Genomic DNA, 14,123 nt, shown 5'->3' with positions numbered 1-14,123 from the left:
TATCTTGAAGATCATGAGATCCTTCATGCATCTCAGTTCGGCTTCCGTAAACATCGCAACACAGAATCACTACTCCTCACCCTATCAGACCACCTCCTCAGAGGCTTGGGCCTTGGGCACAACTACCTTCTTGTCCTCCTAGACATATCCGCAGCTTTTGTCACCATCAACCACAACCACCTCCTTGCCCGCCTTGAAAGCATAGGCATTTCTGGCCTTGCTCTTGCCTGGTTCAAGTCCTACTTATCAAAAAGGAAGTTCTCTGTCAAAATAGGAGACTCCATATCCTCCTCTCACCACTTGCAACAGGGAGTCCCACAGGGCTCATCACTCTCCTCCACCCTCTTCAACCTCTACCTTTCCCCACTATGCCAACTCCTCACTGATCTCAAACTAAAGTTCTTCCTTTACGCTGATGATGTTCAGATCATTATACCGATCCACGACTCCATCTCTGATGCACTAAACCACTGGGAAAGCTGCCTGACAGCCATCAACACCCTGCTCACCAACCTCCAACTGGCTCTCAATACCAACAAAACCGAACTCCTCCTTATCTCCCTCCCACCCACTCTCTAATGACCCCAAGTTCTGCATTGCCACAGCCCAATCCTCCGTCAGGGATCTTGGTGTCATTCTCGATCAGCAATTAAACATGAAGAGATACGTTAGCTCAATACTCAAAGACGGCTTCTTTAAACTTAACGTCTTAAAGAAACTGAAACCTCTACTATACACCCAAGACTTCCGCACAGTAATCCAAGCCACTATTGCTACCAAATTAGACTACTGTAATGCACTTTTCCTTGGGCTCCCTTATTCCACAATAAAGCTGTTACAGATGCTACAAAATGCAACAGCACGAATACTCTCAAATACTCGCAAGGGTGACCACATTACTCCCATCCTCAAAGAGCTACACTGGCTCCCTATCCTCTCCCGCATCCACTACAAAACTCTGACCATTGTACACAAATCCCTCCATGTCTACAACTCCAACTAGCTTGACCTGCCTTTTAACCCATACCAGTCCTCTAGACCCATCAGAACAGCCAAGAAAGGCACTAACTGTACCCCCACTTAAAACAGCTTGCCTCTCTTCCACATGAGACCACACCTTCTCAATTGTAGGTCCATCCCTATGGAATGCCCTTCCCCCCATCCTGCGCCTCTAAACATGCTCCATTAAATTTAAAAAGAAGTTAAAAACCTGGTTATTTAAACGCGCCTACCCAGAATAGGAGCTGGACTCCCTGCGCCTCCAGTTTCTACCTCTCCAAGATACTGTTTCCTAATGTACCACAGAGATTTCTCTTGTTGTTTTAACCTCTCCTTCTATGCTGTTCTCAAGTTTTCCCCCTCCCAGTTCCGCTCCCTTGTTATCATGTAATTTCAGTCCTGCTGTTCATTTGTGAACTGGTATGATGTCCATACTAATACCGGTATATAAAAGCTGTTAAATAAATAAATACATACATACATACTTTAAAATCGTCAGCTCAGGGGAGGGTGTGAAGGAGAAGGGAGGAGATGTTCACCTTCTCTGGGACTGCCAGCGCTGGATAACCCGAGGTAAAGATCAAAGCGGCAGGAAAGGCTTGAGTCACCGCGGGTGACGTCAGCCGAGGACGCCCCCACTGACAATAAAATCTGCAGAAGGACGGTGCACGCGGCTTGGTCCGGCTTAGGCCGGTGAAGGCCAGAAGCCGGCCAGAAAAATGTGCTTTGAATTTTGAATTTCTTCAATGGGCAAGAAACAGAAGGCGAAATTCACCACTTTCTCTCCAGTGCAGCAACATTGCATCGGCCCAATGGACCAACACGTTGCTAGGGTGTTGGAGACGCCACAAGAGGACAGTTCAGGAGGTAAGTCTTTGACCTCCCTTAGTCCTGGTGAAGGACCAACATCCCCACCACAGCCGTCAGCATTAACATCAACAGAAACAACTCGAGAACTGGTAGGAGCAGCTCAGGGAGGCATAGGTTTAATCCAACAAACCATGCTTCATGGGACTGAGAATGTTAATTCATTTGGTACTAGCGAACTATAATTAAAGTTCCCAGTTAACTCAGAATCTGGCATTAATCCGATGGCTATTCCGATGGCTATTCCGGATAACGTAACATTAGCTGATCTAGGTAGAATGATTTCTAAGTTAGATAATAATGTAATTAAGATGAATGAATCATTGGTGACAGCTATTAAGACTAATAGAAGTCTAATTGATGAACAAGTGAAGAAGGTAGAGAAACATGAGAAAGATATGTTGGCTTTAACAAATAAGTTACAATTAATTCAGCCCTCGGAGAATGTGTTTATACGTGATAGTATAATGATGCATAAGGAAATCGAACATATAGAGAACCTGTTAAGATCTAGAAATATGAGACTAACAAATTCCCATAAATCGGCTGTTATCTCTGTGGGAGATGTTTAAAATATTTTTAAAAGAGTTCTTATTATATCCGGATGAGGACATCCCCAAAATTTCAAAGATTTATTATTTGATAAAAAAGCCAACCAGTGGTTCTGGCGGGCAAAATGAAAATGGGGAGGCCCCATCTACCTTGGGAGTGTTGACTTTTTTTTTTTTTTTTAGAGGTGTCGATGGATGTAATAAATAGAACTACTCTTTTTATCTTCTTTATAGCTGAACAAGATAGAGATATTGTTTAAAAAGTTTTTTAGATCTAAAGATATGATGTTCTGTGGGCACAAAGTGCAGATATTTCCAGATGTGGCTAGAGCCACACAGGCAAGAAGAAAGTACTTCTTGTCCTTAAAAAATCGAGTACTTGCAGTTGGTGCTACATAGAAATGTGAATCGGACCCGGAATCGGTACTGATTCGGGTTCCGATTCACATCGTGGTGTTTTTTTCGTCCGGCCCGATCGCGGTTTTGTTTATCGGCTGCGCCCGAGCCGATAAACAAAAAACCCACCCCAACCCCTTTAAAAATAATCCCTTAGCTTCCCCCACCCTCCCGACCCCCCCCAAAAAACTTTTTACAGGTACCTGGTGGTCCAGTGGGGGTCCCGGGAGCGATCTCCCGCTCTCAGGCCGTCGGCTGCCACTAATAAAAATGGCACCGATGGCCTTTGCCCTTACCATGTGACAGGGTATCCATCCCATTGGCCGGCCCCTGTCACATGGTAAGAGCACTGGATGGCCCGCGCCATTTTTAAATCCAAGCTGAGACGTTAAAGGATGATGGTACGTAAAAAAAAATTATACTCCCTTTTCCTTACTTTATTTGTTATGTGAGTAAATAAAAATTTCCAGAGTCTCCCCCAATTATGGAACATGTAACAACTGAAAAGATAGATAATTGATTTCCTTTAAAGGTTTACCATGTTGATATACATATTTACCTGTTTTCATGATGTAAGTCATTGATAAGAAAATTTAATAAAGTTTAAATAAAAAAAAATCATCAGCTCACTGTGCTGCAGCAGTCAAAAAAGCAAACAGAATGTTAGGAATTATTAGAAAGGGAATGGTTAATAAAACGGAAAATGTCATAATGCCTCTATATCGCTCCATGGTGAGACCGCACCTTGAATACTGTGTATTTCAAAAAAAGATATAGTTGTGATGGAGAAGGTACAGAGAAGGGCATAAGAACATAAGAACATAAGAAATTGCCATGCTGGGACAGACCAAGGGTCCATCAAGCCCAGCATCCTGCTTCCAACAGAGGCCAAAAACCAGGCCACAAGAACCTGGCAATTACCCAAACACTAAGAAGAACCCATGCTACTGATGCAATTAATAGCAGTGGCTATTCCCTAAGTAAACTTGATTAATAGCCGTTAATGGACTTCTCCTCCAAGAACTTATCCAAACCTTTTTTAAACCCAGCTACACTAACTGCACTAACTACCTTATCTGGCAACAAATTCCAGAGCTTTATTGTGCGTTGAGTGAAAAAGAATTTTCTCCGATTAGTCTTAAATGTGTTACTTGCTAACTTCATGGAATGCCCCCTAGTCCTTCTATTATTCGAAAGTGTAAATAACCGAGTCACATCTACTCGTTCAAGACCAAATGATAAAGGGGATGGAACACTCCCCTATCAGGAAAGGCTGAAGAGGTTAGGGCTGTTCAGCTTAGAGAAGAGACGGCTGAGGGGGGATATGATAGAGGTCTATAAGATCATGAAAGTTCTTGAATGAGTAGATGTGAATCAGTTATTTACACTTTCAGATAATGGAAGGACTAGGGGCATTCCATGAAGTTAGCAAGTAGCACATTTAAGACTAATTGGAGAAAATTATTTTTCACTCAACGCACAATAAAACTCTGGAATTTGTTGCCAGAGAATGTGGTTACTGAAGTTAGTGTAGCTGGGTTCAAAAAAGGTTTGGATAAGTTCTTGGAGGAGAAGTCCATTAACGGCTATTAATCAAGTTTACTTAGGGAATAGCCACTGCTATTAATTGCATCAGTAGCATGAGATCTTCTTAGTGGTTGGGTAATTGGCAGGTTCTTGTGGCCTGGTTTGGCCTCTGTTGGAAACAGGATGCTGGGCTTGATAGACCCTTGGTCTGACCCAGCATGGCAATTTCTTATGTTCTTAACAGGGACCATCTTGCTTGACGGTGATTGAGTCGTTGAGCATGTCTGAGGTACTCCAAATTCTTGTGATCGGTGTAAACTACTATTTGGTGGTGTGTGCATTCCAGCCAAGTATGCCACTCTTCGAAGGCCAGCTTAATTGCGAGTAGCTATTTGTCTCAGATTCCATAATTTCTTTCGGTGGGCGAGAACAGCCTTGAAAAGAAGGAGCAAGGATGGAGCACATTCGCTATATTGGCTTAAAACCGCTCCCACACCAACGTCTGATGCGTTGACCTTGATGATGAATGGACAATGTGGGTCAGGATGGCGGAGGCATGGCTTCCTTTGAAAAGCCTCTTTGAGTGTCAGAAAGGCTGATATGGCTTCTGAAGATCAATTAGCAGCATTGGCTCCCTTCTTGGTCATAGCAGTTAGAGGGACAGTCAATGATGAGTAGTTTTTAATGAAGGATAGATATTAATTGGTGAAACCCAAAAAGCGGCGCAGAGCCTTCAGACCCGTAGGTTGGGGCCAGGCCCGGATACTTTCTAATTTCTTAGGGTCCATCTGAAACCCATTCTTAGAAACAATGTACCCCAGGAAGGGTACAGACTCCTTATGGAATTCACACTTTTCAAGCTTTGCACATAGGTGGTACTCACGCAGACATCTTAAAACTTTCTTGACATCCTCCTGATGAGTTTACAGATCTTGAGAGAAGATCAATATATCATCATAAGAACATAAGAAAATGCCATACTGGGTCAGACCAAGGGTCCATCAAGCCCAGCATCCTGTTTCCAACAGTGGCCAATCCAGGCCATAAGAACCTGGCAAATACCCAAAAACTAAGTCTATTCCATGTTACCATTGGCTAATGGCAGTGGCTATTCTCTAAGTGAACTTAATAGCAGGTAAGAAGAACCCATGCTACTGATTCAATTAATAGCAGTGGCTATTCCCTAAGTATAATTGATTAATAGCCATTAATGGACTTCTCCTCCAAGAACTTATCCAATCCTTTTTTAAACACAGCTGTACTAACTGCACTAACCACATCCTCTGGCAACAAATTCCAGAGTTTAATTGTGTATTGAGTAAAAAAGAACTTTCTCCGATTAGTTTTAAATGTGCCCCATGCTAACTTCATGGAATGCCCCCTAGTCTTTCTATTATCCGAAAGAGTAAATAACCGATTCACATCTACCCATTCTAGACCTCTCATAATTTTAAACATCTCTATCATATCCCCCCTCAGCCGCCTCTTCTCCAAGCTGAAAAGTCCTAACCTCTTTAGTCTTTCCTCATAGGGGAGCTGTTCCATTCCCCTTATCATTTTGGTAGCCCTTCTCTATCACAATTATATCTTTTTTGAGATGCGGCGACCAGAATTGTATACAGTATTCAAGGTGCGGTCTCACCATGGAGTGATACAGAGGCATTATGACATTTTCCATTTTATTCACCTTTCCCTTTCTAATAATTCCCAACATTCTGTTTGCTTTTTTGACTGCCACAGCACACTGAACCGATTTCAATGTGTTATCCATTATGACGCCTAGATTTCTTTCTTGGGTTGTAGCACCTAATATGGAACCCAACATTGTGTAATTATAGCATGGGTTATTTTTCCCTATATGCATCACCTTGCACTTATCCACATTAAATTTCATCTGCCATTTGGATGCCCAATTTTCCAGTCTCACAAGGTCTTCCTGCAATTTATCACAATCTGCTTGTGATTTAACTACTCTGAACAATTTTGTCATCTGCAAATTTGATTATCTCACGCGTCGTATTTCTTTCCAGATCATTTATAAATATATTGAACAGTAAGAGTCCCAATACAGATCCCAGAGGCACTCCACTGCCCACTCCCTTCCACTGAGAAAATTGTCCATTTAATCCTACTCTCTGTTTCCTGTCTTTTAGCCAGTTTGAATCCACGAAAGAACATCGCCACCTATCCCATGACTTTTTACTTTTCCTAGAAGCCTCTCATGAGGAACTTTCTCAAACGCCTTCTGAAACTCCAAGTATACTACATCTACCGGTTCACCTTTATCCACATGTTTATTAACTCCTTCAAAAAAGTGAAGCAGATTTGTGAGGCAAGACTTGCCCTGGGTAAAGCCATGCTGACTTTGTTCCATTAAACCATGTCTTTCTATATGTTCTGTGATTTTGATGTTTAGAACACTTTCCACTATTTGTCCTGGCACTGAAGTCAGGCTAACTGGTCTGTAGTTTCCCGGATCGTCCCTGGAGCCCTTTTTAAATATTGGGGTTACATTTGCTATCCTCCAGTCTTCAGGTACAATGGATGATTTTAATGATAGGTTACAAATTTTTACTAATAGGTCTGAAATTTCATTTTTTAGTTCCTTCAGAATTCTGGGGTGTATACCATCCGGTCCAGGTGATTTACTACTCTTCAGTTTGTCAATCAGGCCTACCACATCTTCTAGGTTCACCGTGATTTGATTCAGTCCATCTGAATCATTACCCATGAAAACCTTCTCCATTACAGGTACCTCCCCAACATCCTCTTCAGTGAACACCGAAGCAAAGAAATCATTTAATCTCTTCGCGATGGCCTTATCTTCTCTAAGTGCCCCTTTAACCCCTCGATCAGCAGCACCAGGGTTGCCAGTCTGAAGTTGGGACTTGGCTACTATGTCCCCGAAGGTCTCATCTATCAACCTGTCTGCCTCAGCTCCTCCAGGTCTGCCACTCTAGCCTCCAGAGATCGGACTCGTTCTCTGATAGACAGGAGCTCTTTGCATCTCATGCATATGTACAATTTCTCACCAGCGGGTAAAAAATCATACATGTGACACTCGATTGAAAAGACTGGGAAGCCCCGCCTCTTGCTGCTGGACTGCTGCCTTCATCTCAAATTTGTTCAGTTCCTAGTTAAGTTTTAGGTTGAAATGGGAGTAGAAATGTGTCTAATTAACGTCCTTTAAATGTATTAGTGAATTCACTATATATCTGGTAGTGGCCTACAGGGGGAATGATCAAACTCTCAATAAGGTTGGGTTTTTTTGTGTGAAAGTGGCATCTGCCTATAAATTAAAGGATGAGCTAGGGGTGGGAGGGTTGGGAAATACAAACAGTCTAACTTCAGTTAGTCAGCCAGAGTGACTCACTGCTCTCTTGAGTAACAAATGTTGGTACCTAATCAAACCAAATCACACTACCTTAACACCTTTCCAAGGTGAGTAACTGAAGGGAACTTTTCAACCTTTTTACTTAGGTATACACTGCTCCTAGCTTATTTCAAGCTTCCGGCTACTTTTTTTTTTTTTAATATACAAATACTAACTTCTGCTTATTCGCTGCTTGACTATTAAAAGCACAAACACACTAAATAATATTCCCAAATAGTTAACTTCGCCCCAATACTTTAAAAAAATAAAATTTCCCAAGCAAAAACTTACTGATTCCTTTCAGCCACCAGCAAGGTGATTCCTCTCCACTCAGTGCTCCCACTGGATTGTGGGAGCACTTGGCATTTTTCTCCTAGCATGTGGCAGGGGTCCGGTTGCAAGGTTCCACTGGGAACCTCATTCCCTCAAGCACAGCCCACCAAGCTGCCTACCTTGGGAAGCTCAAACCAAGCATAGGATCAATGCGGCTTCTCGTTTTCCCACACATGCCTGACTTCCCCCTTCCTGGCTGTGAATGGGTTGCTAGTAAACTGGGCGGAGGCCAGCCATTCTACACCTTCCTACCTGTCTGGGTGATTCACAGCTGCCTGCGCTGCCATATCCTTCTGCTGGGATGTCCTTCCTGTATTTTCTCCTTTCAGGGCCCCTCTCTCCCACCTTAGGGTGGACTGAGCATGGACAGGAGGCAGCAATCAGATGTAGTGACCTGCTGAATTTAAGTATGATACTAAGTGTAGAAAAAAAAACAAAACTATCCAGGATTCCTGCAGTAATAGCGCGTGAAGAGGGACGAGCCCAGTGTCGAATCCCTGCCTGTCTAGCAGGCATGGAAATGTGGCATACAGAAGGCTATCTCCCCGGCACCGCTCAGTGATCCAAGTCATTCTGATTGAGACTCAGACTGCCAGTAGTGCCCCTAGCTTGCCAGGACCAGGTCTTCTCAGAATCAGGTTTGGGAAGGCAGCCCAAAGCAGGTGGTAAACTCCATCTAAGGCTAAATATAGGCATGAGACTAGCAGGCCTGGTGCAAATGGGTGTGCATACCGTGAATGGGGTGGCACCCCTGGGAGGTGGAGCAGCAGTGGGTAGAGTCGATGTGTCCTTGTCCTCCCAAGTCCTGGCAATCCGGTGCAGTGCCGTCTAGAGCAGAGATTGCAGACTCTGCTTCCTCCCTCCATCACCTCCTCTCCGTGGTGCCAGTCATTGAAAGCCAGTATTTTTTTTTTTTTCGAGATTCGATTTCAATAATCACTTCCTGCTGAGGAAAGCTAAATCCTCCTAGCAGCTTTTTTTTTCATATCCAGCCAGTTCCTGCATCAAAAGGTGGGGGAGGTATAATTGCCTCAGGAAAGAGACAGTCGGAAGTGCATGGGCTGCGTGGGGCCATCAAAAAGAAAAAATGCAGGAGTAGCAACAAAAGACCTTGAGCAATAGAGGGAGTCTGATAAGATGTTTGTTTTTCCATTGTTGCACTGCACAGAGTCTGGTTTGTTGCAGTTTCCAGTTCAGTTTCTGTCTAAATGCTTCTATTAATACTTCATTCTGTATTTGGTAAGGGTATATAACTCAAAAGTAATACCGCACCATTAACCAACAGTATCTCCAAATACAAAAAAATGGTGTTTTCAAATTCTAAAAAATGTTTATTAAACATAACCCTACTCAATTTTTTCACATAGCACATCAAACAAATTAAAATTTAAAAAAACCCTACCCCCAAAGTTCTTGTGACCCAACTAGACCCTAGTTTCGACGAATTAACTTATTCTTCTTCAGGGGACACCTCATTTAAAACCATATTACCCCCCACATATTCTATAAGACATTAGGTTCACAATATCTACAAAAAGTGAAACACATAACACATTAGGTTTATCATGTATACAAACAATTATATTTTTTTACATTACATAGTTAAATCATGCACAAAATATTTTATTCATACAGATTTACAGTCCTCACAATGTAGCTAAAAAAATCTTTTATTAATCTCAACCATTATAATAGTTTTATCTTTTCAATTATGTTTCATTTAAACTTAAAGAGCACCACTGCACATTAATTTAATATATTGCTTACCTATTTACCACAGCCACAAAAGTTTTTATAAATATGTACCGCTCTCCACGCTGTCAGAAAACTCCTAGCAACCACGAATTCATGCGTGTTTTCCTCAATGCGTTATTGAAAATCCACTTTACATTTCACAATATAACTTCATCATATATGTAACTGCAGGCTTACTCTAAAGAATAAATAGAGATAAGATATAACCATACATTAATGCCGTTCGTTTCACAAAAAATACATCCCATCACTCCAAGAAATTTTTACCACCTTCATAAACCTTTCTTCAAAAATTATTCCGCATTACATCTAAACTATCTTTCACGATGACTCCACACCTTCCCTTAACATATACATATTGTTTTCAACGCAATCTTAAACCCACTTTCTGAATTTACATGCTATTCCACCAAAATCCAAACTTTCTACAAAATAGATGTAAGCAATGTATCTTGATTAAATCTCCTAATTCAAAGCGCATACACTTATAAAAGCAAAAACAATGTGCTTCTGAAAGTACTCACCAAATCCAGTTCTCAATCACCTAACTTCCTTGAAACCTCCTAATTTCAGCATGCGCACATCTACTTCAAAGACAGCCACACCACGTATTACGCATGCCTCCTTTTAAATATAACACCAGCATATAAATCCACCTCCAATAAATTCGCTGCATGCACGTTCTTACTTCAAAGATGTCCACACCGCGTCATACACCTGCCTCCTTTGAATACAGCAACTACTGCACACGCATGCGCATGTTTACTTCAAAAACATCGATACCGCGTCACAACACGCCTCCTTTAATTACTACACAACCCCAGCTCCAAAAAATTTAACACATCTACCTCCACCCACCAAACTATCACAAAACCACATGTGCATGCTATACACATCAAATTTGCAAAAACACACCACTTCAAACTCACTGACCATACATATCACATTCCACACAACCATACACCCACAAAATAACTCACATTCAAAAACAAAAAGCTACTTAAACAAACACACTTAACATACAATATCCTATACAGCATCACAACCACGTTACAAAATTAACTCATACTAAAATTCAAACTTATTGAACAACACATTTCCTCACCATAAAGTACATACATGTTCCCAACTTATTCAGCAGAAAACAACCCAACTCCAGCACATAATATCAGCATATACTTTTTATAAAACATATTCCATTCAATCTCCACATTCATACCATCTGGCTCAACTGTTCCCCAAACAAAAATAAGTTGTTCTTTTCTAATCAACGACGCAGAAACATCTCCCCCCCCTCTTCAGATCCACTTGAGCAATCACACAAAATTTCAAATCTTCTAACTGATGATTCAATGACAGCCAATGTTTTACTAATGGGGTACCTTCCTTCTTTGTACGTATACAACTTATATGTTCCAATATTCGTACCCTCACTTTCCTTTTAGTTTGTCCAATGAAAATAAGCCACACGGACACATAATCACATAAACAACCTGTTTAGACTGACAATGAAACCTCCCAGGAAGCTTATATACCCATTGTTTTGCTGCCACATTTATCCTTGAAGTGACTTCCACAAAAGAACACAAACCACAACAAAATTGACCTTTATTCTCTATCTCCTGCGCCCCACCGGCTCATCTCGCTTACCCTATCGGGGAGGCGGAGCATGAGCATGCGTGTTAGAATCCAAAAGATGGTAAACTATGCCTGGGCAGGGCAGAGCCAGAGCAAACTCTGATGGAGGCCCGTAGTGAACCTAAAAGTGCAACTTGGTGATCCATCCTGTGTATAAGGGCAAAAGATGAATCGAACCATCTAGTAGCTGGTTCGATCTGAAGTTTCTCTCAGGATAGCTGGCGCTCAGGTCGCCCCGCCAGTTTTGTCTGGTAAAGCAAATGATTAGAAGTCTTGGGGCCAAAACGATCAACCTATTCTCAAACTTTAAATGGGTAATCCGCGCAGCTTGCTAGTATGGAGCTAGGCATGGAATACGAGTGCCTAGTGGGCCACTTTTGGTAAGCAGAACTGGTGCTGCGAGATGAACCAAATGCCGGATTAAGGTGCCCAATGCCAACACTCAGACCCCAGAAAAGATGTTGGTTAATAGAAACAGGACAGTGGCCTTGGAAGTTGGAATCTGCTAAGGCGTGAACTCACCTGCTGAATCAATTAGCCCTGAAAATGAATGGCGCTGGAGTGTCGGGCCCATACCTGACCGCCACTAGCCACGAGAGCCACGGATCTAAGCTGCGACAAGTAGGAGGGTAGCCACAGTGGGCATAGAAGCCCAGGACGAAGGCCCAGGTATCGCGGGTGCAGATCTTGGTGGTTGTAGCAAATATTCAAATGAAAACTTTGGCTTTCAAAGTGAGGAAGGGTTCTAAATGAACAGCAGTTGAACATGGATCTGTCTGACCTAAGAGATAGGCGAGCACTGTTCGGAAGGGACAGACAATGGCCTCTGTTGCCCTTGGCTGATCAAAAGGGAGCTGGATTCAGATCCCTGAACATGAAGTGGCAGAGACAGGCACTGCAAGGCATTCACGGGCCGATACAGTAAAAAACGCGGGAAAGCGGGCGAGCGGCCGCTCTCCCGGCGTGCGCACAGGACCCTCTCCTGTGCGCGCAATACAGTAAGTTAATGTATTTAAATTAGCGCCTCTTTTTGGGCAGGAACGGTGGCTGTCAGCGGGTTTGACAGCCGACGCGCAATTTTGCTGGCGTCTGTTCTCGAGCCCGCTGACAGCCACGGGCTTGGAAACCGGACGCCAGCAAAATTGAGCGTCCGGTTTTCGGCCCGACAGCCACGGGCCGAATTCAAATTTTGTTTTTTACTTTTTTTTTTTTTTAACTCTTCGGGACCTCCGACTTAATATCGCTATGATATTAAGTCGGAGGGTGCACAGAAAAGCAGTTTTTACTGCTTTTCCGTGCACTTCCCTGGTGCTGGAAGAAATTAGCGCCGACCTTTGGGTCGGCACTAATTTCTGAAAGTAAAATATGCAGCTTGGCTGCACATTTTACTTACTGAATCGCGCGCGTATACCTAACAGGGCCATCAACATGCATTTGCACTGTACTGTATCGGCCTGAAAGTGAGGTAACAATCAATTCCAAAGCCGGTAAAATGCTAATCATTTTTCACTTACCCCATGAAGCAGCGGGGGAGCCCCGAGGAGCTCTTGCTTCTCGCTCCAAGTGCCTGGCACGTGCTAGGCGTGACCCACTCTGGGGACAGTGGCAGGTGGGGAGTTTGGAATAGTATACCTGTCAAACCATAATGCAGATGTCCTAAGGCAAGCTCAGGGAGGACAGAAACCTCCCATGAAGGAGAAGAGCTAACAATCGCTTCATCTTGATTTCCAGTATGAATACAGACCATGAAAGCGGGGCCTCATGATGCTTCTGACTTATGTTTTAAGCAGGAGGTATCAGAAAAATTACCACAGGGACACGGCTTGTGGCAGCCAAGAATTCACAGAAACATCGCTTTTTGATCCTTTGATGTTGGCTCTTCCTATCATTGTGAAGCAGCATTCACCAGGCTTTGGATTGTTCACCAGTAGGGAACGTGAGCTGGGTTTAGGCCTTCGTGAGACAGGTTAGTTTTACCCTACTGATGAGTTGTTGCTATAGTAATCCTGCTCAGAACAAGAGGAACCACAAGTTCAGACATTTGGTGTATGTGCTTGGCTGAGAAGCCAATGGGGCAAAGCTACCATATATGGGAGTATGACTGAACGCCTCTAAATCAGAATTACCCCCTAATCCAAATGACACCACAGAGCCTCGGTTGGCATAGGATAGCTGGCCACCTGGCCAGCGAGTACAGCCGCTTGCCTCTCGGTACCAAAATGCACCACACGTTCGTGGAGAACCTGGTGCTAAATCATTTATAAACAACCTGATTCTGGATCAGCATTTCACATGTAGCAGAGCAGCTACCTCGCTGTAATGTATTGAAAATCATCCCGTGTGCCAAGCTTTTGTCTCCCACCCAGGAAAACTCTACTGGCTTAAGTGTTGGTGAGACAAATCAAGGAAGTGTCTGAAGCAGCCCTTGCAATATAACCATAAATCCATGGAAAGGGAAAGTGGCCTAAATAACGACCATCTGGTTGTGCCAAAAAAACCCAAAAAACCCTAAATTCCACAACCTAGAAGGGTGACTGTTTAATGTGCAATCAGCCAGGAAGAAAGCCATCTTTGATGGGGCTTAATCCTCGCCTTTCTGGAGTGATATCTGCATCATGAGCTCTGATTCTGTTGGTGAGACTTAGTGCACACCTTCCTGGTGTGAGTTCCATGGCTGTGCACTT

The sequence above is a fragment of the Rhinatrema bivittatum genome, chromosome 3 (genome assembly GCF_901001135.1).
Source record: "Rhinatrema bivittatum chromosome 3, aRhiBiv1.1, whole genome shotgun sequence".
Classification (NCBI taxonomy): Eukaryota; Metazoa; Chordata; class Amphibia; order Gymnophiona; family Rhinatrematidae; genus Rhinatrema; species Rhinatrema bivittatum.
The sequence above is the reverse complement of the archived record's forward strand: the minus strand, read 5'-3'. Positions refer to the sequence as shown.